Source organism: Lactuca sativa, chromosome 6 (assembly GCF_002870075.4).
Source record: "Lactuca sativa cultivar Salinas chromosome 6, Lsat_Salinas_v11, whole genome shotgun sequence".
Classification (NCBI taxonomy): domain Eukaryota; kingdom Viridiplantae; phylum Streptophyta; class Magnoliopsida; order Asterales; family Asteraceae; genus Lactuca; species Lactuca sativa.
Genome location: NC_056628.2, coordinates 145,627,287 through 145,649,266, shown reverse-complemented (window position 1 = coordinate 145,649,266; position 21,980 = coordinate 145,627,287).

Sequence of the window (21,980 nt, the reverse complement as noted above, 5' to 3'; positions counted from 1 at the left end):
GTAGAAGTAGTATTCTTCGGCAGATCTGGAAGATCTTCACAAAAACCGGACTCCTCGCGGGCAGAGCTTCGGCTCGGGAATCTTACTTCTCGGGATCTTCGGGACCTCGGGAATTGCTTCGGGGCTCGGGAATGATATCGGGTCTTCGGGGTACTTCTGGCACGCAAAACGATGCAAAACGGGAGAGAGAAGAGAGAAAAAGAGCAAATGAGCCGGCTGCCCTCGCATCCTATTTATAGGAGGCTGGAGCCTCGGAGTACGCTGGGCGTACAGCAGTACGCGTCCGAATCGTCCTGGCATGCGTCATCCGAAGAACTCGAGTGCGAGGGACGTCACGCTTCGCTGTACGCTGGGCGTACTTCGGATCAGATCGGTGACTCCTTCGGATATACATTCGAATTAAAGATTAAATTTAAATACAAATTATTTAAAAAACTTCGGAAATTCATATCTTCTTCATACGAACTCCGTTTTCGACGTTCTTTATATCCACACGTAGGTGAGACTACGCTCTACAACTTTCGTTTAGACTCCGTCGACTAATTTTGACTTTATTTTTTATTAATTATTTTTAGTAGGCCGGGACCGAAAAACTTCGTTATAAATTCATAACTTCTTCGTTTGATGTCCGTTCCCGCCTAAATTTTCATCGCTTCGATACCAACAACGAGATCTTCGATTCTCGTTTAGATTGATTCGACTAAAAACCGCTCGATCTCAAAGCGAGTATTTCGGGCTGCATACCGCTAAGTCGAAACTTCAGAAATCATAACTTCCTCATACAAAGTCAGATTTGGGCGTTCTTTATATATTCGGAAACCTCGTTTCAACTACTACAACATTATCCAAAGATATCAAGTTTATTTTACACTTAAATTTTGACGCTCATTTTATTCTTAATTAATCAAATCACATAATTAAGCAATTAAGCACAAAACACATAATACTCAAATAATATACTTCTATTATTTCAAAACGGGTTACAAAGGTTAACCTAGACTATTACATCAACGAAAATGCCTAGCCTGGAAACACGGGAGTTACAATTCTCTCCCCCTTAGGATGATTCCGTCCCCGGAATCATACATCAACAAACAAATGCGGATAGCGACTCAACATGTCACTCTCCATTTCCCAGGTGCGATTTGGCCCATTCGAATGTTTCCAACAAACAAACACTAATTCGACCATCTTGCGTCGAAGCTTCTTAGTCTTTCGGTCAACAATTGCCTCCGGTTCTTCAATTAACCTCTTGTTTTCATCAATTCTCAATTCAGAAATTGGAATTATATCGGGAACTTCTCCCGTGAACTTCCTCAAATAACACACATGAAAAGTGTTGTGAATTCCATTCAGTTCCTCTGGTAGTTCAAGCTTGTAAGCTTGGTTCCCAATCCTCTAAAGAACTTTAAACGGTCCAATAAACCTTGGACTCAACTTTCCCCTTTTACCAAATCTTATAAGTCCCTTCCACGACGAGACTTTAAGCAAAACCGAATCTCCAACTTCGAAGGTCATTGGCCTTCGCTTCTTGTCAGCATAGCTCTTTTGACGATCTTGAGCTGCTAACATTCTTTCTCTAATTATTTTCAACTTTTCAGCGGTTTTATGGACCATCTCGGGACCCATAAACTGCTTTTCTCTAGGCTCAAGCCAACAAGATGGCGTACGACACTTCTGTCCATACAAAGCTTGATAAGGTGCCATCTTTATGCTCGAGTGGAAACTATTATTGTAGGAAAATTCTACCAAAGGTAAATGTTCATCTCGGTTACCTAGGAATTCCAGGGTACATGCTCTCAGCATATCTTCAAGTGTTTGTATTGTTCTTTCACTCTGGCCATCAGTCTGCGGATGGTAAGCTGTACTTAAGCACAACTTGGTACCCAATTCCTCTTGTAGACTTTTCCAAAACCTCGAGGTGAAATGGCTATCACGATACGACACAATCGTTAACGGAACACCGTGAAGCCTCACAATTTCCTTCACGTAAGAATTTGCAAGCTTCTCCATAGACCATTTCGCCTTGGCTGCTATGAAATGCGCACTCTTAGTGAATCGATCAACGACCACCCAAATCATGTCGTGACCATTCTTTGTTCTGGGCAGTTTAGTGATAAAATCCATAGCAATGTCTTCCCACTTACCCATAGGCATAGGCAATGGTTCTAAACTCCCGTACGGTTTCTGATGTTGTGTCTTTACTCTCGCACAAGTCACACACTCAGCCACATACTTTGCAACATCAAGCTTCATCGTCGGCCACTAGTAGTAGGGTTTTAGGTCCCTATACATTTTAGTGCTACCAAGATGAATCGAGTACATGGTTTTGTGAGCTTCTTCCATCAGAAGATCTCTGACTCCTCCTGTTTTAGGTATCCAAATCCGATCTTGGAACACCTTCAGTCCATGACTGTTTACACCGAACACCAACGTTTTGCCCAAACGTTCCTCTTTTCGGTCATTCTTCTCAGAAGCTTCGCTTTGAGCTTTCTTTATACTTTCCAAAATAGTCGAGACAACTTCAATTCTCAACGCTCTTGGCCTTTTCCCTTCAAGATTGACTTTCTGACTGAGAGCATCAACAACAACATTAGCTTTACCGGGATGGTAAAGTATCTCACAGTCCTAGTCCTTGAGTAACTATAGCCAGCGTCGTTGCCTCATATTCAATTCTTTCTGATTAAAGAGATATTGGAGACTCTTATGATCAGTGAAAAGTTTGCACTTCGTGCCATAGAGGTAATGCCTCCATATTTTCAGAGCGAAAACTACCGCTGCCAACTCCAAATCATGAGTCGGGTAATTCTTTTCATGCTCCTTCAGCTGTCGAGACGCATATGCTATCACCTTTTCTCTTTGGGTCAAAACACAACCCAATCCAACCCCAGACGCATCGCTATAAATAGCAAAGTCTTCAACTCCATCGGGTAAAGAAAGTATCGGTGCCTCGCATAGCTTCTTCTTTAGCTTCTCGAATGTTTCTTTATGCTTATCACTCCAAGCATAAGTAGCTCCTTTGTGGGTCAAAGCTGTTAATGGAGTAGCAATCGAAGAAAAGCCTTGGATAAACCTTCGGTAATATCCGGCTAATCCTAAAAATCTTCGGATCTCCATGGGACTTTTCGGTTGCTCCCACTTCATTACAGCTTCAATCTTTGCTGGATCAACCATTATCCCTTCTTGGTTGACCACGTGACCCAAGAATTGGACTTCACGAATCCAAAAATCACACTTAGAGAACTTTGCATACAGCTTCTCCTTCTTCAAGACTCCTAACACTTCTCACAAGTGTCTGCCATGCTCCTCTTGGCTTTTTGAGTAAATCAGAATGTCTTCTATGAATACTATCACAGATTTATGAAGGAACGAATTACAAACCCTATTCATTAAATCCATGAATGCTGCCGGAGCATTGGTTAGTCCAAACGACATAACCAAGAACTCGTAGTGTCCATATCTAGCTCTGAATGCAGTCTTCTTGATATCTTGCTCTCTTACTTTTAGCTGATGATATCCTGACCTTAGATCGATCTTCGAGAAATAGCTCGAACCTTGCAATTGATCAAATAGGTCATCAATCCTTGGCAACGGATATCTATTCTTTATTGTTTCCTTGTTCAGCTCTCTGTAATCAATGCACATTCTCATACTTCCATCTTTCTTCTTCACGAATAACACCGGAGCTCCCCAGGGTGATGAACTAGGTCTAATGAAACCTTTGTCCAATAACTCCTGAAGTTGCATCATCAGCTCCTTCATCTCCGTCGGTGCTAATCGATACGGTGCTTTTGCTATTGGCGTGGTTCCTGGTAACAAGACAATTTTGAACTCCACTTGTCTATCAGGTGGTAATCCAGAAAGATCTTCGGGAAATACTTCCGGATAATCACACACCACTGGTATAATCTGTATCACCTTCTTTTCCTTCTTAGCATCGATCACGAATGCTAAATATGATGTACATCCCTTGGTCAAACACTTCCTGACTTTCATTAGGGAAATGATTCCAGAATTTACTCGCCATTTGTCCCCGTACACCATAAATGAATCCTTCCCAGGCGGGTTTACTTTAACTATCTTCTTCTTGTATAAAATTTCGGCATCATTGGTGCTAAGCCAATCCATTCCCAGAACAATGTCGAAACCATTAAGTTCGATAGGCAATAATTCCTCGTGAAACTTATTCCCATTAAGGTCGATTAAGATGTTTTTCATACGATGGCTAATAGGTACAAACTTGCCACTAGCAACTTCGACTAATATAGCATTATCTAGTCTATCAACAGGCAAGGCTAGTTTTCTACCAAACTCGTGCGAAATAAAGGAGTAGTTGGCTCCAGAATCAAACAAAATTTGAGCAGGTAATTCGTTTACGAAAAAGGTACCTGAAGCGACATCAGCTTCATCTTTCGCAGCTTCGAGTGTCATCTGGAAGGCTCTCGCCTTCGGCTTTGGTGGAATGTTGGGCTTAGCTGCCTCCTTCTCTTTGGACAGTCTTTCAAAATGTTCCCCTCTTCATTGCAACCAAAACACATCCTTTTGTTGTTCGGACACTCATTGGCAAAATGCCCAATTTTTCCGCACTTGTAGCAGGTTACATCCTCACTACATTTCCCAAAGTGCTTTTTCTTACACTTATCACACCATTTCGCTCCGCCTCCTTTTCCTCCACCAAACTTTTTCGAATTGGATTTCGAAAAGTTGCTTTTCTTACCGGAACCAGATGCTCCCTTAAACTTTTTCTTCTCACCAACCTCAAACTTGTTGGTGGTTCTCCCCTTAATCATGTTCTCAACAGACTTGGCAGCCCAGATAGCTATCTCTAGAGTATGTGCCTGACGTACTGGCACCTCGTACTCCCATGGGAGTCCCTTCGCATACCGGCCCACCTTTGTCAGCTCGTCTGGGACGATACGCAAGGCAAAGTCCATCTTATCGGTGAAGTTATTGGTGTATTCATCAACTGACATGCTGCCTTTCGTCAATGACAAAAACTTATTCTCCAGCTCCAACAGATTTTGAGCCCAGTAGAACTTGCGGTTGAACTGCACGAAGAACTCTGCCCATGTCAATTGTAATGGCTCATTAGGGCTTAACGTCTTCCCTAGAGTGTTCCACCAACGAACGGCTCCACCTCGGAATTGACGCACTGCATAGATAGTCTGCAACTTGCCTCTGCAGCCATAAGTCATGAAGGCCTACTCCATCTCTGAGATCCAATCCATAACTCCAATCGGATCCTCCTTTCCATTGAAGTTCGATGGTTCGCAAGTTAGAAAGTCCTTGTACTTGCATCCCATTCCATAATTCCTTCCGTCATGGTTGTTTTGCCTAACTATTGGTGGTTTGGCTTGACCAACAGACCCACTGAAGTTTCCACCTTCCGAGTGCCCTTCATTTAATTCGGGCTCTTCCACATGAATTGACAATTCTTCACGATTCTGTTGAAGCAACCGCCTAGTTTCATCCATCTGACGATCCAACATTGTTTGAATCATCATTTGCACACCAACCATGGTTATTGGCTCAGGTTCTACTGCTATGACAGGTATTTGCTCAATCACTGGTGGTTGATTCCTGTTTTCATCAGCATTTCCAACTCCATTTCTTGTTCTCACCATTTTTGATCTATACACCGAATACGGTGAAATTAGATCCTCATACACAATAGATATTCAAATCATCCTTATCACTCAGAAACGTTTACATGCTAGTTCAAATATCATAGACGTACGCTTAGAATCCTACACACATAAAGTTTCTAGATCCGATCAGCAACAGACCATAGATCCGAACAAATAATATCATATATGGCAACATATAACATTTAGCACATAAAGCATTTTAGGCAACTTTCTAAAATAAACTAGTGCTCGTGTCTAAAATATCACAGACACACATCTCAAAATTTCACTTAGCATTCTAAGTTTAAGTCTAGAAATCCTACAAATTCCTAGTTCGCTTAAACTAATGCTTTGATACCAACTGTGACATCCCCAAAATCTCGGCCAGAAAAGACCGATTTTCATTTATGCTTTTAAAATAATTTCAGAGTAAATCCTTTTGATTAGAGAGAGTTGCAGAATTTGTTCCCAAAATCAAAACGTGATAAAACAATGTTTACCAAAGCATTTCATACAAGAAATCTATTTTTCATTATATAATCAAAACTCGGGATGACATGTTCCGATACAGACCATAAAGCATAAACGAAAACATTACAAGTCATTCAACAAATATATACATATACAGACTTGTAAACAAAACAACTTGATGGTTCATCCATCTTATGCCCTTGCGCCACTTCCTGTAATACAAATAAACTGAGTGGGCCAGACTTGGGAGCCTGGTGAGCATATAGGGTTTTCAACCCACAATAAATAATTATATTTAATTCCACCAACCAACAATAACCCAATTACCCATTCCCGTTATTCTCACTTTACATCCCTAAGACAACTGACATAAGGGACCTAGTCTAAGAATATTTCATCGGGGTGACAACACATGCTTCGGGGGTTCCTCATCAATATAAGTCAAATAAGGCAACCATGAGGGGGATGGAGTACAACGAATGAACACCCAAGTTCATTAACACCTACAGGCGGCGAGCCTGCTAGTGTTCCACATGACCGTCTAGAAAAGTCTGTGGTCGTCATCTAAACTCCGCTAGATGACTGAATCAAAACAACAACGAGACCTCTCATCTGTTTATTACACACCAACTATCTACCCATGTTCTACCCAACATATTAGTAGATAAAAATATACATTTTTATACATAGTTTAAAAACCTGTATAGCATGCTTTAATCAATACATATTCCACATAACAAATGAGGCACACACACATAACACGTATTTCGTATAAAATACTTTATAATTATGCATTAGAAGAAAGTAACCACACACTCACTTGATCAGAAGATGATCGGACAACACTACGACTTGTAGAAGTAGTATTCTTCGGCAGATCTGGAAGATCTTTACAAAAACCGGACTCCTCGCGGGCAGAGCTTCGGCTCGGGAATCTTACTTCTCGGGATCTTCGAGACCTCGGGAATTGCTTCGGGGCTCGGGAATGATACCGGGTCTTCGGGGTACTTCTGCCACGTAAAACGATGCAAAACGGGAGAGAGAAGAGAGAAAAAGAGCAAATGAGCCGGCTGCCCTCGCATCCTATTTATAGGAGGCTGGAGCCTCGGAGTACGCTGGGCGTACAGCCATACGCGGGGCGTACGCGTCCGAATCGTCATGGCATGCATCATCCGAAGAACTCGAGTGCGAGGGACGTCACGCTTCGTTGTACGCTGGGCGTACTTCGGATCAGATCGGTGACTCCTTCGGATATACATCCGAATTAAAGATTAAATTTAAATACAAATTATTTAATAAATTTTGGAAATTCATATCTTCTTCATACGAACTCCGTTTTCGACGTTCTTTATATCCACGCGTAGGTGAGACTACACTCTACAACTTTCGTTTAGACTCCGTCGGCTACTTTTGACTTTATTTTTTATTGATTATTTTTAGTAGGCCGGGACAGAAAACTTTGTTATAAATTCATAACTTCTTCGTTTGACGTCCGTTCCCGCCTAACTTTTGATCATTTCGATACCAACAACGAGATCTTCGGTTCTCGTTTAGATTGATTCGACTAAAAACCGCTCGATCTCAAAGCGAGTATTTCGGGCTGCATACCGCTAAGTCGAAACTTCAGAAAATCATAACTTCCTCATACGAAGTCAGATTTGGGCGTTCTTTATATATTCAGAAACCTCGTTTCAACTACTACAACATTATCCAAAGATATCAAGTTTATTTTACACATAAATTTTGACGCTCATTTTATTCTTAATTAATCAAATCACATAATTAAGCAATTAAGCACAAAACACATAATACTCAAATAATATACTTATATTATTTCAAAACGGGTTACAAAGGTTAACCTAGACTATTACATCAACGAAAATGCCTAGCCTGGAAATGCGGACGTTACACCTATTGAGCCAGCGGTTGATGACTGGTGGATAGTAAGGTCGGGATCGCTGCCAGCGTTCGTCGGTATGCGGAAAAAAGGAATGCCGCGTAGGAAATGAGTGGGCCGGTGCCCGAGGGCAGTTCAGGACCCATTGGTCGGCGTGTGGTGCAGGGTCGTGGCCTGATGCGCTTACTGAATTCTACGCCGTCACATTCAGGGGATGTGTTTGTGATACCCGATGATGACTTTCAATAGTCTGAGGGTATCAAGGGGCATCTCATCAGCCCATTGTTCCTATTCTAATCTATCTGAGTCTCGGTTTTAGCCCTCAGTCTTCGAAGGAAAGTGTTGAGCGATTGTTTCATGAGTCTGCTGCTATAGGGGTTCCTTACGGTGAACCTGCTTTTGTTTCGGGATGGAGCTTGCGATCTAATTCCTGCCTTTCTGTGCGTTCTATTGCGTTGGATTTTACCCGACATGCTCTTCCTCCTGCCACTATAGATGATATGGATTCGATGAGTAACGTTGTCTTGGCTCATAACCATGCCTGCACCGCTGCGCAAGCCATGACATATTTGGTCGCTAGGTCCCGACGTGTGTAGTGGTTCGGCGAGCTGGAGCATGCACATTTTGCTCTTGTGGCGAGTGAGGCTGGTTTGAGAGGTGAGGTGGCAGACCTTGGTGCCACCGTTCATCGGTTGGAGTGTGAAAACTGTTGGATTAGGTGTCTAAGTTCATAACTATTCCTGGAATGTACTTGAACCGGTTGGCATGGTCCATTTGGGTTGCATGGCCATTGCAACACTTGGATAAACTAAATGAGAGAAAGGACATTTAAGGTTTATTAATATATTATAAGTTCTAATATATTAATAATATTATTTAATTGGTATTGATCAAAAAATTAATTTGGAATTAATTAAGTGATCAAAAAGAGACTAGTTAAATATATGGGGTTGATTGTGTAAATCATCCATTATTGTATAGTGGGCTAATAATCCATGGTTTATATGAATTGGGCTAAACCCATATGTTGCTCCATGGATAGTCCATGGAGGTTACAAACCCATGGATCATGGAATATGAAAAGCCATGCACATTTGGGTTTACATGGAGTAACCCTACTTGTGACACAACTATATAAGAACCCCATGACTAGCAAAATCGACACTAGTAAGTGAAGAACAAGATGGCTAGCCAATTTTGAGTGATAAGTGAACTTGTCTCAAAGTTTATTCCAAGCATTGTGGTGTTGTGTGAGACATTTGAGGCATCACACTTGAGGTGCTAAGCTCACAAGGTTCTTAAGGAATCCAAACAACAAAAGGTATGTTCTTCTACTAGCTATTATGTTTCAAAGTTCCCCATGCCATGCTAGTTAAGTAAAGAACCTTGGAAAATCACATTTGCATGTATCTTAGTAAAACATAGATCCAAGGTTTCTAGGGTTGCATGTACACTTTAGGACTGTTAGAATGCTCAAAACCCTTCAAAAACAAGTCGTTCGTGTCGGAAAAATCAGTGTTGGAAGATGTTTGGAGCGCTCTAGAGGCCCAGGTGGAGTCTCTGATCCAGGCAAATGAGGGTTTAATGATACAAAATGAGATTCTGGAGTGGGACCTTGTGACATCCCCAATTTCACGGCCAGAAAAGACTGATTTGTTTATGCTTTGTTTTATAAATCAGAGTAATCGTTTAAAGAAAACGGTTGCGGAATTTGTTCCCAAAACAAAATATGATAAGAATTTATCAAAGCATTTCTTTAAAGAAATGTATTTTCATTAAATAACAAAATCTTGGGATGTCATGTTCCGATACAGACCAAAAGCATAAACAGTATAAAATAGACCTTACAACAGTTATTTATAACTACTGATCTATAATCCAAAATCTCTCGTCAAGTCCACCAACTTATACTCTTGTGCCATTACCCGTAATGCAAAGAAAACTGAGTGGGTCAGGCTTGGGAGCCTGGTGAGCATATAGGGTTTTCAACCCACAATAATATATTTATTATATTTAATCATCAAACAATCAACCCAATTACCCATCCCCATTATCCCCATTTATCTTAAGGATCTACCCTAAGAATCATCTATCCTTCATTCTTAAGGATTGACCTGAGTTATAGGCACAAAGTCACCTCGTTGCCAGGGTTTACTCAATAGGCGCTAACTCCATAGTCACCAAGGTTTATACAATAGGCGCTAACTCCATAGTCACCAAGGCTTATACAATAGGCGCTAACTCCATAGTCACCAAGGTTTATGCAATAGGCGCTAACTCCATAGTTACCAAGGTTTACTTAACAGTAGGCGCTAACTCCATAGTCACCAAGGTTTATACAATAGGCGCTAAATCCATAGTCACCAACTAACCCATCTACCCATGTTCTACCCAACATTTTCGTAGATACAAATATACACTTTTATACATAGTTTAAAACCTGTATAACATGTTCATCCAATACACATTCCAAATAATAGATGAGACACATACACATAACACGTATCTCATAGAGAATAACTCCTATCTATGAGTTAGAAGAAAGTAACTACACACTCACACAAAACATATACTTAATACATTCAAACAACACTTGTATTAAAAACGTGTTTGTGAAAGGGACTATACACTCACTTAATCAGAAGATGATCAGACAGTACTATGACTTGCAGAAGTAGTATTCTTCGGTAGATCTGGAAGATCTTCACAAAAACCGGGCTCCTCGCGCCAGAGCTTCGGCTCGGGAATTGCACTTCTCGGGATCTTCGGGCTTCGGGACTCGCTTCGGGTCTCGGGATGATACCAGTGCTTCGGGGGTACTTCTTTACACATAAATCGAGGTAATATGGATGAGAGATGAGAGAATGAGCAACCAAACTCGGCTGGCCCTTCAAATTTATTTATAGGGAAAAATTGGCCCTTGCCACGTCGTGACACCTTTTTCCACGTTGTGGGCTTGGTCGTCACTGCATGCATCATCGCAAGTTGCATCTGGGGGACTCCCAGAGGTGTCAGAAGACTGGCCACGTCGTGGCACTGCTTGCCACGTCGTGGTATTTGACAGTTTTGGGGTTTCGCGCCTCAAACTTCAGAAATTCATAACTTTCGCATACGAACTCCGTTTTTGACGTTCTTTATATTGACGCGAAGGTGAGACACATACACATAACACGTATCTCATAGAGAATAACTCTTATCTACGAGTTAGAAGAAAGTAACTACACACTCACACAAAACATTTACTTAATACATTCAAACAATACTTGTATTAAAAACGTGTTTGTGAAAGGGACTATACACTCACTTGATTAGAAGATGATCAGATAGCACTACGACTTGCAGAAGTAGTATTCTTCGGTAGATCTGGAAGATCTTCACAAAAACTAGGCTCCTCGCGGGCAGAGTTTCGGCTCGGGAATTGCACTTCTTGGGATCTTCGGGCTTTGAGACTCGCTTCGGGTCTCGGGATGATACCGGGGCTTCGGGGGTACTTCTTTACACGTAAATCAAGGCAATATGGGTGAGAGATGAGAGAATGAGCAACCAAACTCGGCTGGCCCTTCAAATCTATTTATAGGGCAAAATTGGCCCTTGCCACGTCGTGACACCTTTTTCCACGTCGTGGGCTTGGTCGTCACTGCATGCGTCGGACTCCCGGAGGTGTCAGAAGACTGGCCACGTCGTGGCACTGCTTGCCACGTTGTGGTATCTGACAGTTTTGGGGTTTCGCACCCCGAACTTCAGAAATTCATAACTTTCGCATACGAACTCCGTTTTCGACGTTCTTTATATCGACGTGAAGGTGAGATTATGCTCTACAACTCTCGTTTAGACTCTATTGGTTAATTTTGACTTTATTTTTAATATATTATAATTATATTACTTATATATTATTTTTAGTAGGCCGGGACAAGAAAAGTCCGTCATAAACTCATAACTCCTTCGTCTGACGTTCGTTTTCGTCCGTCTTTCCGTCGTTGCACTACTATCGATGAGATATTCAATTCTCATTTAGATTGTTTTGGATAAATATCTCTCTAATGTAAATCCATCATTTACGTCGCGCTGTGTCGTGCCGGTTCTGTCACGAAACTTCGACAGGTCATAACTTCTTCGTTATAACTCGGATTTCGACGTTCTTTATATATTCGGAAACCTCGTAACATAAAATTCATCTTATTTAAGATTACTCCATATAAATAATCTTTCCCAAAAAAGTCATTTTTGACGCTTATCGTCTCTAAATTGACTAGCACTAATCTACGGGCGTTATAGACCTTGTCGACCGTGAACACGAGTTAGAGTTTTCAAGAGCCGATCATAATTGGCTTTTCCAGGTTGGCCTTTTGTGTGTGATGGATAAGCTTATTGAACATCCTGAGTTTACCTGTAGTATTAGTTGTATCCATCATGCTGCATTTTTCGCTGGTGAAGGATCAGATTTGACTAACTTAAAGGCGCAGGTTGACGCTGGGACTTATGACCCTTCTGCTAGTGACTCACGGTCGAGTCATTCTTCGGCTTTGGATGTTGCTCTATTGTCTTTTGCCACCATGGATTTTGCTGGACTACTTGGGTTAGGCCACTTGGATGTGGACGAAGTTAAAGCGTTGTGTGCTTTTGATGAAGGTGAGGACGTTGCGGAAGGTTTGGAAGTTGGACTTGCTGGAGCAGGTGGTGGGGTCAACGGTGGTGTTAGTGGAACGGGTGATGGATTTGGCAGTGATACTGGTGGAGCAAGTGATGGTGGAGTTAGAATTGGTGAAGCGGGTGGTGTAAGTGTAATTGGTGGTGGTGCGTGAGGTTATTTAGATCTGTCATTTCAGGGTGTGAAAAATCTTTTTGAAGCTTTGCAATGCTTTATTTTGAACAATTTGGGGCCTCTAAGGCCTTTTATTGTGTTACCTTGTTAGTTATTTTGACGTAGTTTGTGGCCTCTAAGCCCCCCCCTGTATGAATCGACAATGGCTTTATGTGTTTTGTGCTCTTGGCTGCTACATTGTCTTATTTGTTAAGTATGTTTGCTTACTTTGACTATATTGAACCTTCTGTGTAGTTTTTTTTTGTCATTCCGAGATTCACCGTCTCGTTGTGTGCATGTGGATTCACTAAGTATCCTCTGTGTTGTGTTTTCTCTTTCTTTTCCCTCTTATTTTTTTTGTGTTGTATATATGTTAATCATAATCACTTCACGACATTTTAAAATTAATGTATTTTCCTTTATTTATGTAATTCTGATACGTACTAGTTTTGCACTATAATTCCCTATCGGACTACCTTGAGCGTCCACATGTTGGTCCGGGCGATCAATCCGGCGAAAGGGCATCTCCTTACTCTCCCTTCTGTATGTAGGGGCTTATAATTTTTCTCAAAAGTGGTGTATCATCATCTTCCCTTATGTATAGGGACTTGTGGTTTTTCTCAAAAGTGGAACCTTCTCAAATTCCTTACATTCCATGCCCTTGGTATTTGTCTTCCTTCTGGTGTTTCCAAGGAGTATGACCCGTTACGATGCGCCTCTATCACCTTGTATGGCCCTTCCTACGTCTGGCCCAGTTTCCCATGGGGTTACGCATGGCTGAATTAATTCTTCCGCAGAACGTAATCTCCGACCCAGAAAGCCTTGTCCTTGACTTGCTGGTTGTAGTATCTTTCTACTACTTTTATTAGGCGGCTTGGCGCATTATTGAGTGCTCTCTTTGTTCCTCTAAGAGGTCCAAATTTTCCCTTTGGTTGTCATCGTTCTCTTGCTCCTGACAATATTCAGCTCCATAGGCCAGGCTGAATGGCGTCTCCTTCGTGCTGGTTCGTGGTGTGGTTTGGTACGACCAAAGGAACTCTGGTAGTTTGTCCACCTGATTGCCATTTGCTTTGCCCAGTTGCTTCTTAATCCCTTGTACCAACGTCCTATTGGACACTTCTGTTTGTCCGTTGGCTTGAGGATGGGCTACAGACGTCAACCTTTGCTTTATTCCTCTTTCGATGCACTAGTCTCTGAAAGGATTCTCAACAAACTGCAAACCATTATCGCTGATCAAAACTTTGGGTGTCCCAAATCTCGTTATGATGTTTTTCCACACGAATTTGATTATCTGTTTCCCGATGATACATGCCAACAGCTCGACTTCTATCTATTTTGTGAAGTAATCAACAGCCACCACTAAGAACTTCACTTTTCTTGGTGCTTCCGAGAAAGGGTCAATGATATCAATCCCCCACTGATAAAAGGGCCATGGGCTAACTATACTCGTTAATGTAGATGGGGGTACTCCTTGTGCTGGCGAGAAGGTTTGACATTCCACACTTACTCGGGTTAGTTTGATGGCGTCTTGATGTATGTATGGCCAGTAGAGCCCCATACGTAGTACTTTGCCTGTGAGCGCCCGTGCTCCCTCATGAGCTCCAGCTGACCCTGCGTGGGCTTCCTTTAAGGCCCTCTTCCATGACTCATCGTCTATGCATTTGAGCCACGGAGCTGTATGGCCTTTCCTATACAACACTCCCCCCAGGATCGCATATTGAGGGACTCGTATCCTTGTTTTCCGTGCTTCTCCGTGATCTTTGGGAAGTATGACATGTTGCAAGTAATCCATGATAGGCGTCATCCAGTTGGGTTGTGCTGTGGACAAGGAGTTGACTTGGCGTTCGTCGATGCTCCTCTCGTTTAATACTTCCACCAAAACTTCCTTAGAAAGGTGTCTGAAACATGTTGATGCTAACTTGCTGAGGGCATCTGCTCGTCTACTGCTTCCCCTTGAAATCTGCTTTATTGTGAAACTTATTAGTGACCTCGTGATTCACTGCACCGCTCTAATGTACCTTTCCATATATTTATCTTTTTCTTCGAATACTCCCGTGACTTGGTTGGGTGCTAGGTGTGAGTCAGTCAGGGTTATGACCCTTTCCGCCCCCATTTTTACTGCCAATCAAAGACTGGATAGTAAGGCTTCGTATTCAGCTGCATTTTTGGAGATGTGGAAGTCGAAACGCAGAGCGTATGTGATTTCCTCTCCCGTAGGGCTGGTTAGGATCAACCTTGTACCCGAGTCTTCCTTTCTAGAAGCTCCGTCCATGTAGAGCGTCCACTGCTGGTTAGATTTTTCCTCCAGATGCCCTTGTCGGGTCATGTCAACCACTTCTTGCTGAAGTTCCCCTGGGATTTCGAGCAGGAAATCCGCTAGTGCATGCCCTTTGATGCTCACCTTGGGATGGTAGCTGATATCTTGCTCTTCCAGTTCTATGGCCCATTTTGCAAGTCGTCTGGATGTTTATGGTTTTAGGAGCACCTGCTTGATTGGGCAGTTTGTTAATACCTCTATCTGGTGGGCCTGGAAATACCGACGTAGTTTTCACGCAGCGTAAATTAGGGCGAGCACTTGCTTTTCGATGATTGGATAGTTGATTTTGGGTCCCTGCAGGGCCCGACTTACAAAGTAGATTGGAAGCTGCCGCCCTTGTCTCTCAACCAGTAGTACTAATGAAATGGCGTCTTTTGATATGGACAGGTAGACCTGCAGCGTCTCCCCTGGTATCGGGCTGACCAAGGTGGGAACTGTGTGTAACGCCTTTTTTTATTTTCTGTAGTGTGGACTCGGCTTCCGGTGTCCATCGGAAGTTGTTCTTTTCGATGTACCACTTGAGTGTGTGGAAAAGGGGCATGGCTTTTTCAGCCAACTTGGAGATGAATCGGTTGAGTGTTGTTAGCTTCCCATTTAACCCTTGGTCATCTCTTAGTGTGTTTGGCGAAGGCGTCTCCTCGAGCTCGCTTATTTTGGCTAGGTCCGCGAGACCTTGAAAGAGATACGATTGCCGATCGGTTCCTGAAGTACTACAATTATAGTTATTAGACTTATCCAAGTGGGAGACTGTTGGTAAGGTGTCTAAGTCCATAACTATTTCTTGTATGTACTTGACCTGACTCGGCATGGTCCATTTGGGTTGCATGGCACCATGAAATTGGATAGACTAAATGAGAGAAATTACACTTGGGAATTATTAATATATTATAATTTCTAATATATTAATAATATTATTTAATTAGTTTGAGCAAGAATTAATTAAGTGATCAAAAGATAACTAATTAAATATATGGGTTGATTATGTAAATCATCCATAACTTGTATAGTGGGCTAACAGGCTCCATGGATTATCAAGATGGGTTCCACCCATAGGATTCTCCATGGATGCTCTATGGGAGTTACAAACCCATGGGTCATGGAAATGAAGAGTCATGACATATTAGGGTTTACATGGTGTAACCCTAGATGTGTCAACACTATATAAGAAACCCATTCTCCACCAAAATCGGCTATACATATGAAACAAGAGGGCTAGGCCGATTTTAGAAGTGTGTATTCTCTCTAAAGTCATTCCAAGAGCATTTGGTGTTGTGTGAAGCATTTGAGGCATCACACTTGGGGTGCTAGGCTCACAAGGTTTCAAGGAACATAAGCAACAACAAGGTAAGTTATTCTATCTTTCATTCAAGTTAAAAATTGTTCCCCATGTATGCTAGATAGGAATATAACCTTGGAGTTCAACTTTGCATGATAATTAGACAAACATAGATCCATGGTTATTAGGGTTGCATGTACACTTAGGAAGTGTTAGAATGCTCAAAACCCATCACTTCAAAGAATGAATCAGAAACATCAGGATGATTACCCGCTACGAGGACAAGGAATATGTCCTCAATAAGGAGCTTAAAGAGATTGATGAGACCACTGCAACTCCCCAGGAGATCACTGACTTCCGGGTACATGAAAGGGATGCCACCAAAGTGGCATGCATCATGATGGCCACCATGACAGCAGAACTCCAAAAGTCCTATGAGGACTTCTACCCTTTTGAAATGCACCAAGACTTGATGGAAAGATACCATCAAAGTGCCCGAAAAGAGAGGTATGAAATCATCTCCTCCATGATAACAACCCGAATGAAGGATGGTGAACCCATCACATGCCACATGTAGAAAATGCAAAGATTTGTGGACCGTCTGTTGAAGCTTAATGTGAACTTCCCCGAGGAGCTTGCAATAGATATCATTTTGCACTCCTTACCCTCGTGCTATGATCAATTCCACATGACATATCACATGAATAAGGAAGAGGTCACACTCAACAGACTTCAAGGACTCCTAAAGACCGCAAAAAGTGGTCTTAAGGGTAAGTCGGTTGTTACTCCTACTCCTATCAACTCCGCCCCTGTCTTGGCAATCGGGAAAGGGAAGGGTAAGAAGAGGAAGAGCCCCTCGAAGGGTACCAAGGGTAAGACCCTTGAAGGCTCCTCTTCAAATGGAACCAAGAAAGGTTTTGTCACTCCTTCTGCTGACCCAAAAGAGGCTGAATGCTTCTATTGCCATGAAAAGGCTCATTGAAAGCGGAATTGCCCAAAGTACCAGCAAGATGTGAAGGATGGGAATGTTAAACCCAACCATGCAGGTATTTACACTATTTTATCTAATAACTCACCCTATTCTAATTCTTGGGTCCTTGATACCGGTTGCGGTATTCATATCTGTTCTGATTTGCAGGGACTATGAAGAAGTGAGAATGTGGAGCATGGAAGAATAAACTTGATCATGGGGAATAGGAAAGCTTTACCTGTCACCAAGATTGGAGTTTATACTTTATCGCTAAGTAGTGGGTTTAGTTTAAATTTGAATAAATGTTGTTACTCGCCAGAAATAGCAAGAAATATTATTTCCTTTCATGCATTGTATAAACAAGGTTTTACCTTTTCATTTGATAATGAAGTTGGTTCGATTAATGCTTTGTTTAATAATATTCTTTATTTCAAAGCATTATCTTGTGATGGTGTGTATGAAACTGTATCTTTTGTAGATAACTTAAGAAATAATGTATTGTGTATTGATTCAGATAATAACTTTGATAAAGCATCATTATAGGATTGTCGTCTTGGACATATAAGCAAGAAACGCATAGGCCAACTCCAAAAGGATGGAATCTTGGAATCATTTGACCTAAAGTCAGATGATAGTTGCGAATCATGCTTGCTTGGAAAAATGAAAAAGTCTCCCTTCACTAGTACTTGTGAGAGGGGTGAACGTTTGTTGGATCTCGTACACACGGATGTGTGTGGACCCTTCAAACATGCCACAAGGGATGCTAATCCTTATTATCTGACTTTTAGTGATGATTACAGTAGATATGGATATGTCTACTTAATCAAGCATAAGTCAGAGACTTTGTAATGGTTTAAAGAATTTAAGCAAGAAGTCGAGAATCAATTGGGCAGGAACATTAAGATGCTTCGATCCGATCGAGGTGGTGAGTATCTTAGTTCAGAGTTCCTCGACTATCTTAGGGAATGTGGGATTGTCTCACAATTGACACATCCCAGGACACCGCAGTTGAATGGTGTGGCTGAGAGGCGTAATCGAACCTTGATGGATATGGTTCGTTCCATGATGAGTCGAACTTCTCTACCAATCTCATTTTGGGGGTATGCCTTAGAGACTACCGCCCATATCCTTAATCTAGTCCCTACAAAGAAGTTCCCAAAACTCCTCATGAGATGTGGACTGGTAAAGTACCCAAACTAGACCACATCAAGATTTACGGTTGCAAGGCTTTCGTGAGACGCGAGACTCATGATAAGCTCGAACCTCGAAGTGAGAGGTGTATTTTCATCGGATACCCACAAAAATCCTTTGGTTACCTCTTCTACACACCTAGTGAGAATGTGGTCTTTGTAGTTAGGAGGGCTTTCTTTCGAAAAAGAGAGTTCATAAGCCAAGGAAACAGTGGGAGGTAAATTGACCTTGAAGAAATCCAAGAGTCAAGTGGTGAAGGAACTTCAAACCCTAGCACTCAACATGAGGAGGAAACTCTTGTTGAGCCAATTGACGAGTTTGTACCTCTGACGCATTCCTCGAGAGTTAGGAATGCACTTGAGCATTATTATGGATTCCATATTACTACGGAAGGTGATACACTTATTAGTGATGAGACACTAGTAGGGCTGGATGAACCTAACAGTTACGTGGAAGCCGTGGCAGGCCCTGAGTCAGCCAAGTGGAAAGAGTCAATGGACAGCGACATACAGTCCATGTATGACAATCAAGTTTGGAACTTGGTTGAGAATGTACCAGGTCGTAAGACTGTAGGGTGCAAATGGATCTTCAAGAAGAAGACCGACATGGATGGTAATGTACACACTTATAAGGCACGACTGGTTGCAAAGGGCTTCTCTCAAACACCGGGAGTTGATTATGATGATACCTTTTCTCCAGTCGCCAAGATTAAGTCTATTAAGGTTATGTTAGCCATAGCTGCATTTCATGACTATGAAATATGGCAAATGGATGTCAAAACCTCTTTCCTTAATGGAAAGTTGGCTGAGGATGTTTACATGAGTCAGCCAGAGGGTTTTGTCAATACAGCGTACCCTAATAGAGTATGTAAGCTTGAGAAATCAATTTATGGATTAAAGCAAGCACCTCGCAGATGGAATCTTTGCTTTGATGAGAAAGTCAAAGAGTTTGACTTTTCTAGGAGTGAAGATGAATCTTGTGTATATGTCAAGGCTAGTGGGAGTATAGTTAGCTTTCTGGTATTATATGTGGATGACATACTACTCATAGGAAATAACATCCCAACTCTACAGGAAGTTAAGTCCTGGCTTGGGAAGTGTTTCTCTATGAAGGACCTAGGAGAAGCTGCCTATAATCTAGGGATAAGGATCTCGAGAGACCGGAGTAAAAGACTAATTGGACTTAGTTAAAGTACCTACTTGGAAAAGGTGCTGAATAGATTCAACATGCAGGACTCCAAGAAAGGAGATTTACCTATTCAGTGTAATGCCAGATTAAGTAAGACTCAAAGCCCGAGTACTGAGGCTGAGATAGCAGAATTGAGTTGAGTACCTTATGCTTCGGCTGTAGGGTCGATCATGTATGCTATGAATTGTACTCGACCTGATGTAGCATTTGCTTTAAGCATGGTTACCAGGTATCAGGGGAACCCTGGCAAGGCACACTGGACTGCGGTAAAGAATATCCTTAAGTACCTACGGAGGACTAAGGAATGGGTCTTACCCTCGATGGGAGTGATGACTTGAGAGTTGTAGGGTAGAGTGATGCTGGCTTCCAGACTGATAGGGATAATTTCCGCTCTCAGTCAGGCTGGATCTTTACCCTAAACGGAGGATAAATCACTTGGAAGAGTTCCAAACAAGAGACAATGGCTGATTCCAGTTGTGAATCAGAGTATATAGCAGCTAGCGAAGCAACAAAAGAGGAAATATTGCTGAAGAACTTCATTGGAGACCTTGGGGTTGTATCAGCTATAAAGGAGCCTATGGAAATTTTCTGTGATAGTGAAAGTGTTGTTGCCTTAGCTAAAGAACAAAGGGATCACAGGAGATCCAGACACATTGACAAAAAATATCACTTTATCAGACATCGAATAGAAGAAGGAATCCTCGTGGAAAAGAGGGTATCATCAGATGAGAACCCAGCAGATCCCCTCACGAAGGGAATGAGTCGGGTTAAGCATCTTCAATATGCTCGGAGCATAGGGCTAAAGGACGATATTAGTTTTAGTAGTTAGATAACTTTGGAAATTTGTAAAGTGTAATTGACAGTTGATGATGAATAAAAGTTGTGTTTATTTATGAGTAAAGTGTTGCTATCTTCTGTCAATCGTTTACTAGAATTTCTTTTACATGTTTTGACTTCCATAATATTATGTTTTTGTTTTACATATTATTCAAATTTTCCACAGCCAGTCATATGTTGGAAATAGATATGAACAAAGACTATCATGAAGTTGGTTGTAGGTGTGAAGTTTTAGAACAACACTTCATGAGTACTCATAAGTTCTGAGTATTGGAATCAACCCACGCTCACTGGTATCACTTCATGGAATTTATCTCGAGTGATCGTGAGATGGTTGTTGGATTAATGTCTAAGTCCATAACTATAATTGGTAAGACTTGACCCGACCCGGCATGGTCCATTTGGGTTGCATACCATCATGCACTTGGATAGACTATAATGAGAAAAATAAGACACTTATGGTTATTAATATATTATAAGTTCTAGTATATTAATAATAAGAATAATAAGATTATTTAATTAGTATTGATCAAGAATTAATCTAGGATTAATTAAGTGATCAAAAGAAGACTAATTAAATATATGGGTTGATTGTGTAAATCATCCATACTTGTATAGTGGGCTAATGCTCCATGGATAATCAAGTTGGGCTAAAACCCATAGGATGGTCCATGGATGCTCCATGGTGTATTTGTACCCATGGATCATGGAAATGAAAGGCCATGTCAATTAGGGTTTACATGGTCTAATCCTAACTATATAAGCATCTTATTCTTGACCAAATCGGCCACTAGTGTGTGAAGTGAAAGGGCTAGCCGATTTCATGAGTTGTAGAATTCTCTCAAGTTATTCTAAGTGTTTTGGTGATTGTAATTCCATTTGAGTCTTCCACACTATTGGGGCTAAGCTCTTAAAGCTTGAAGACATCAAGCTACATCAAGAGGTATGTATTCTATCTTGCTATAGTCATTGCTTTGTATGCTAGATTAGGATAATACCTTGGATGTTCTTATTTGCATGTATAATAGAGAAAACATAGATCCAAGGTATTTTGGGTTGCATGTACACTTAGGAGTGTTAGAATGCTCAAAACCCAACAATGGTAACATCATATAAGTCTTCAAACCTAGAGATATGATTTGTTGCCTATGTGTTGGTTATGCATTGATTGTATAAAAATGCATTGGTAACTCGATGTTATAAAACGTGCTTTTATGTATAATTCAACAAGTAGTAGAGCAAACATATGAGTCGAAGTTTATCTATTCCTTCTTGGATTAGAAGTTGATATCTGGGCCCCTTGATGATTTTGTTTTGACCTGTGTACCTGGCCCGGTCAGAACTAAGTTGATGTGTTCAATTAAGTTCTTTGTCAAACAAATCAGAAATCGGGAAACAAACTGTT